Source organism: Octopus bimaculoides, chromosome 21 (genome assembly GCF_046866305.1).
Source record: "Octopus bimaculoides isolate indiv1 chromosome 21, ASM4686630v1, whole genome shotgun sequence".
NCBI classification, from domain to species: domain Eukaryota; kingdom Metazoa; phylum Mollusca; class Cephalopoda; order Octopoda; family Octopodidae; genus Octopus; species Octopus bimaculoides.
Window position 1 is genome coordinate 35,544,737 of NC_142948.1, and position 7,500 is coordinate 35,552,236.

The following is a 7,500-nucleotide window of genomic DNA, read 5'->3' on the forward strand; positions in this document are numbered from 1 at the left end:
ATGCCGGACAAAATGCTTAGCAGCATTTCGTCCGTCTTTACGTTCTGAGTTCAAATTCCGCCAAGGTCGACTTTGCCCTTCATCCTTTCGGGGTCGATAAATTAAGTACCAGTGAAAGATTAGGGTTGATATAATCGACTAGTCGCCTCCCCAAAAATTTCAGGCCTTGTGCATATATTTGAAAGTATTATTATTATCATTAAGATGGCGGCGAGCTGGCAGAATCGTTAGCACGCCGGACAAAGTGCTTAGCGGCATTTCGTCTGTCTCCAAGTTCTGAGTTCAAATTCCGCCGAAGTCGACTTTGCCTTTCATCCTTTTTAGCATTATTGCTAACGTTAACGTTGTATCATTGCTGTTAATATTGACGTTCTGATAAGGCCGGGAGTTGGCAGAATCGTTAGCACGCCGGGCAAAATGCTCAACAGCATTTCGTTTGTCTTTCGTTCTGAGTCCTAAATCTGTCGAGGTCGACCCTGCTTTCTATCCTTTTTGGGGTCGTTAAAATAAGTACCAGTTAAACACTGAGGCCGATGTGACAGGTTAAACCCATCACCCGAAATTGTTGGCCATGTGCCAAAATTCTAAACCAATATTAACGTCCTGACAAGTGTTGTTGTTGATATTAATAATCTACCATTGTTGTTAACGCGAACTGTGTGTGTGTGTATCATTCAAAATCATGGCGAAGTAAATGTACAACAACAAGCGGAAACAACAAAATAATAGGTGTATGCATTTCATCAGCCATATTTCTATCCAGAATCATTAGGATTTCTGCGCTTGAACAAACTTGAAATCATTCACTTGGAAAACTCTAGGATACATACAAATTCAAACGAAGGATGTATGCATATGCATGTGACCTAGCGGTTCGGCGAAACAGACCGATAGAATAAGTACTGCGCTTACAAAGAATAAGTCCTGGGGTCAATTTCTTCGAGTAAAAACCCTTTAAGGCGGTGCTCCAGAATGGCTGCAGTCAAATGACTGAAACGAGTAAAAGAATGAAAGTATATACGTATATATATATATATATATATATATATATATATCGTAGCACTCCATCGGTTTCGACGACGAGGGTTCCAGTTGATCCGATCAACGGAACAGTCTGCTCGTGAAATTAACATGCAAGTGGCTGAGCACTCCGCAGACACGTGTACCCTTAACGTAGTTCTCAGGGTAGATTCAGCGTGACACAGTGTGGCATGGCTGGCCCTTTAAAATACATGTAAATAATCAGGAAGAAAGTGTGAGAGAAAGTTGTGGTGAAAGAGTACAGCAGGGTTCGCCACCATCCCCTGCCGGAGCCTGGTGCAGATTGAGGAGTTTTCGATCAATAAACACGCACAACGCCCGGTATGGGAATCGAAATCGCAGTCCTACGACGCCTGAGTCCGCTGCCCTAACTACTGGGCCATTGCGACTCCACTATAGATATATTTCAAGTGCCAGTTATAGAACCAGCACGATGAACTTCATGTGGTCTAGAGTGTTGCTTTTAAAGGGCTGTCAGTAAGAATAAAGCGAACAGGCGCGACTCCTACATAATTATATAATTCGAAATATTTGTGAAGCACTGATTTTGCGCACCAAACAGACTAATTACTTCTTAGAAGATTCAGGTAACTTATCTACCATACATGATTATACACTTGAGTATATAGCAAGTTCCACGTGAGAATTCCCAAAACAATACACTTTATAAACTAACGCAATACACACACGAATATACCTACGAAATGCGTATACATACATGTATATATATATATATATATATATATGTGTGTGTGTGTGTGTGTGTGTGTGTGTGTGTGTGTGTGTGTGTGTGTGTATGTATATTATATATAATATATATATATATACATGTATCTATGAATGTACATATATGTGTGTGTCTGTATGTGTGTATAGATATCTATATATGTGTATAAATATATATCTGTATATATGTATATATACACACACACATACTTACATATACATACAACTACAGAAAGGCATTATGTATGTATGCATATATATATATGTATATATATATATATATATATATATATATATATATATATATATATATATATATATATATATAGGCCCAGGAGTGGCTGTGTGATAAGTAGCTTGCTTAGCAACCACCTGGCTCCGGGTTCAGTCCTACTGCGTAAGGCCTTGGGCAAGTGTCCTCTACTATAGCCACGGGATGACCAAAGTCTTGTAAGTGTATTTGGTAGACGGAAACTGAAAGAAGCCTGTCGTATGTGTGTGTGTCTGTGCCGATGTTTGTGTGTTCATGTCTCCGTAACTTAGCGGTTCGGCAAAAGAGACCGAATAAGTACTAGGCTTACAAAGAATAAGTTTTAGGATCGATTTGTATCTAAAGGCGGTTCTCCAGCACGGTCACAGTCAAAGGACTGAAACCAATGAAAGATATAGCTAGATGGACGCATGCACCTAATTACATAACCAAAGGGAAGGAAAATACGTAGTTATCAATAATATTAATATTAATTATGATAATAATTATAATTATAATGATGATGGTAATGATAATAATCCTCTGCTTTATTGGTTTGGTTTTGTGTAGTGTGTGTCGGGCTACCTATATAAGTATGTAGATAATTAATGTGCGTAAATATGATGATGTATAATGATATATATTAAAATTTATAAGTAATTAGTATACACGTCTACTTGCAAGGTACGACGACAGCAAGTGCTTGACTTCCGGTCACCATATACCAAACATGCACATACATATACACATACACACAAGCGTGTATACATATATACACACATATATGAATATATATATATAGAGAGAGAGAGAGAGAGAGAGAAGAGAGACAGGCACATATATATATAGATACATAGATTATATTATCTACATATAATTACATATATATATATACACATACATATATGCATACATATATACATATATATACATATATACACATATATATATATACACCCATATATACATATATACACATATATATATATACACCCATATATACATACATACATATATATATATATATATATATATATATATATATATATATATATATATATATATATATATATATACATGTATGTATGTGCGTATGTATGCATACGTGTGTTTGTCTGTGTGTACACACACACACACACACACATGCAGTAAGATATCCGGTACGGATTGTTTATAAAATTGTTAAACTGGGCGTTGAATATAAATATGGAAACATAACCCAGCATAAAAAGATGTAATTGTTTTTGTGTGGCAACACCGACTTAACAAGGAAACTGATCTTTATGTATGTTATAACATGTATTTATTTATTTTACATTTGGAAGGATGGCGGGGAGGTGGTAATGGGCGACACTCTTAAGTGCAAAGAGGAGCAATGCCGTAGATATGTTTACGGAGACTATAGAGATGTTGCGAGGCGAGATTGGGAAGAGAGAAAATGAATGAGATAGGGAACTATATTAACTCGTTGTACGGATGATTTTAAACTGAAGCACCCAGGGGAATACCTCTGATATTTACCTGATGTGTAGCGGGAAGTATACGTCAAATACATATATACACAAGTACGCTCTGTGTGTATTGCGTGTATATATATATACATATATATATATATATATATATATATATGTGTGTGTGTGTGTGTGTGTGTGTGTGTGTGTGTGTGTGTGTGCATATATATATATACGTACATATATACATATATATATGTATATGCATATATATATATATATATATATATATATATATATATATACATATCTATACATATATATATATATATGCATGCATACATACATACATATATATATATATATATATATATATATATATATATATATATATATATATATATATTAGGTTGGGAACTAAGTGCCCGCCTTTTTTTTAATTAACATTTTTTAAAAGGTTTAATAAAAAATAACAAATAATTAATCAATGATGTATTCACCCTTATTGTTTACAACTTCTTCCCAACGTCCAACAAGATTTTCAATACCTCGTTGGTAGAAATCACCCGATTTCGACTCGAAAAATTGATCCAACCAAGCTCTCAATTCTGCATCAGTATTGAACGAAACTCCGCGCATAGCATTTGAAAGAGATCGAAAGAGGTGGAAATCCGTTGGTGCCAAATCAGCAGAGTACGGCGGGTGTGGCAGCACTTCCCAGCCATGCGTTTGAATGGCTTCCTTGGTCATATTGGCTGTATGAGGGCGGGCGTTGTCGTGCAGCAGAAGAACTCCATGCTGCCGATTAGTTCTTTTCTCTTGAACAACCGTGTTGAGTCGTTCCATTTGTTGAACACAGAGTTCCGCGTTGACCGTTTGGTTCCGTTCAAGCAATTCGTAATGGATAATCCCTTCCCAGTCCCACCATGATGGATCTAAGGTGTAAGTACAAGAGGTGGTGAGACTCTGCATAAGGAGTAGACAACCACCTTGCATATATGCATACATGTACACACACAGACACACAGTCACACAGACTGACATACACACACATATATATAGATATAGATTTACGTTTATATATACTGAGGCGGTTGTTGGTGGAACTATGGCAGCGTTTTAGTGGTTAGTGCAGCAAAGTTTGTCACTTTGCGCGCAATCTATTTCTCTGCGGTCAACATCCTGCGTATACTGAGTGTCGTCTGCTTTATGGAGCTGCTTTACGAAATGGCTGGAGGAGGAGAAGGAGGAGGTGGTCATAAACAGGTTCGGTAGTGATGATGGTGGTAGTGGCGCTTGAGGTGGTGGTGGTAGGGATTTTGGTGGCGATAGTGGTCGTAGTGATGGTTGCAGCTTTGGTCGTGTGGGTGTTTCTGGTGCTTGTTGTTCTCGTTGCTGTTGATTGTTGTTGTTGTTGTTGTTGTTGGTGGTGGTGGTGGTGGTGGTACTGCTGCTGGTGGTTGTGGAGAAAGAGGTAGTGGTAGTGGTGGTGGTGGTCGTCGTAATGATGTTGGTGGTAATGGCTGTTGGTGGTCATCCTCGTTATCATCCTCATGATCATCATCATCATCATCATCATCATCATCTTCTTCGTTATCATCATCATCATTATCATCATCTTCACCATCATCATCATTATTATCATCATTGCCACTGCTACCACGAACGCCATCATCATCATCATCATCTTTATCGTTTGGTTCCGTTCTAGCAATTCGTAATGGATAATCCCCTCCCAGTCCCACCATGTGTGTTTATGCATGTGTGTGTATGTATGTATGTATATATGTATGTATGTATGTATGTATGTATGTATGTATGTATGCATGTGTATTCACAAGAACATCCAACCATGCATACATGCCCTGAATAAGCTAGGGTTTTCGGAAAAAGAAATCAGCCAGGTAACTCGCATATAACAAATACAATCTGTAAGCGGAACAGTAAAACCCTGCAAGACTTTTCTCAAGTTTTGAAATGTGACCTTGTTTCTGTTATTTACATTCCAACAACGACGGAACTTTGCATCTTGGTTAGAAAGGAGCTTCTTCCACGGTGGAAGAATTTAAATGATCGAAAACAAATGAAAAACGTACAGACGATAGAGGGATTTTACAAGTCCTGGTCACACACACACACACATAAATATGTGTGGGATTGGAGGTGTATGCGTGTATATGCGTATGTGTGTGTGTGTGTGTACGTTTACGTAAATATCTATGTTCTTTCTACGTGTTCGCTTCTCAGTCCTTTGTGTTAAGTGGAAGTGTCTATCGATTAGTCACTGCTGTATACTTAAAGATGCCGCTTTTTTTTTTAATATCGATTAATAATGCCTTACCAATCAAAGCGAAACTGAACGAACGTTAAGCCAATCGATTATTTAGAAAATAATAATAAAACGAGAGAATAAAAGAAAGGTAGATTGAAAGAAAGAAAGAAAAAAAGAAAGAAGGAAGGCAAGAAAGAAAGAAACCAAATTTTTAAAAACAAATTATTTTAAAATGTCTGCAGAAGATACGTAAATATGCTGGAGGCGGTGGTGGTGATGGGGGAGGTTATTGATGGAGGGGGGTTACTGTTGTATTGATGATTGTGGTGGCGGTGGTGGTGATGGTCGTAGTGGTATTGTTGTTGTTGTTGGTGGTGGTGGTGGTATCGGTGGTGGTGGTGGAGGAGGGGTGATGGTAGTAGTGGTGCTGGTGGTGCTTATTGTGATGTTGTGGTGACGTTGTAGTGGGATGGTGACAATGACAGTGGCGTTGGTGGTGGTGGTGATGTTCGTGGTGGTGGTGGTGGTGGTGGTGGTGGTGGTGGTGGTGGTGGTGGTGGTGGTTGGGTGATGCGTATTTAAAAAGAAATCGAATTAGCTGTGGAACACGATTTTTGGAATGGTAGACGTTAGAGTGAGATAATCCAAGATAAAGCCAATTCTTTAGAAATACGATATCTGAGAGGAAATAGACAAGAGAGAGACAGACAGAGAGAGAGTGACAGAGTAAGAGAGAGAGAGAGTGACAGAATAAGAGAGAGAGAGTGACAGAATAAGAGAGAGAGGGAGAGAGAGAGAAAATGGAAAATATTTTTGTACTTTTGTTTTGCCTTCTTCATTTTGCTTGCTAGCTGGTTAGTTGGCTGGCTGGTTAGTTGGTTGGTGATGGTGGCGGTGGTTGTAGAATGGGGGGGTGTTAATTCTCACTAAATAAATTAGTGTCTAAAATATTCCATGTCTGCGAGTGGTAAAATCTATATTCACCCAGTAAATGAAAAATTTCAATTTCTTCGTTTTCGCTATTTTTTTAATGACAACTATTATTATTATCATTGTCATTATCATTATTATTATTATTGTTATTATTATTATTATTATTATTATTATTATTGAAGGTAACGAGCTGGCAGTCATCGTTAGCACACCGGGCAAAAATGCTTAGCGGTATTACGTCTGTCTTCACTCTGAGTTCAAATTCCGCCGAGGTCGACTTTGCCTTTCATCCTTTCGGAAGGCCCGAAATTTTTGGGGAGGGGACCAGTCGATTAGATCGACCCCAGTTACTCAACTGGTATTTAATTTATCGACCCCCGAAAGGATGAAAGGCAAAGTCGACCTCGGCGGAATTTGAACACAGAACGTAACGGCAGACGAAGTACCGCTAAGCATTTCGCCCGGCGTGCTAACGTTTCTGACGGCTCACCGCCTTGTAGTCAATTCTATATTATATATACATATTTATTGTATATAAACCGTATATAAGCCCTCTATACACGGTCACGCACATTTGCACTTATCGACACACGCGTGCACATTCACATGTATGCGTTCAATATGCCCTCTTATGCACATTTTCTCGCTTATACACGTGCCTACATATGCACATACGTGTGTCCACGCACCCTCATATAAACACACGTGCAGGCGATTACAATGATTATTACCACCTCGTGTGTACCATTCAGCAGAGTACCCAGAGTTTGCTGAACGGTACATGAATTCCCATTGTTACACGTGCAGAGAAAGAGTATAAGGTTGTG

The 7,500-nt window shown here is 38.4% G+C and overlaps 1 protein-coding gene across 3 annotated transcripts in view; it reads left to right on the top strand.

The window, feature by feature from the left end:
- Window positions 1-7,500, top strand: part of LOC106872141 (short transient receptor potential channel 7) — a 106,232-nt gene that overhangs the window by 22,562 nt on the left and 76,170 nt on the right. The gene's annotated exons all lie outside the window — the stretch shown is intronic.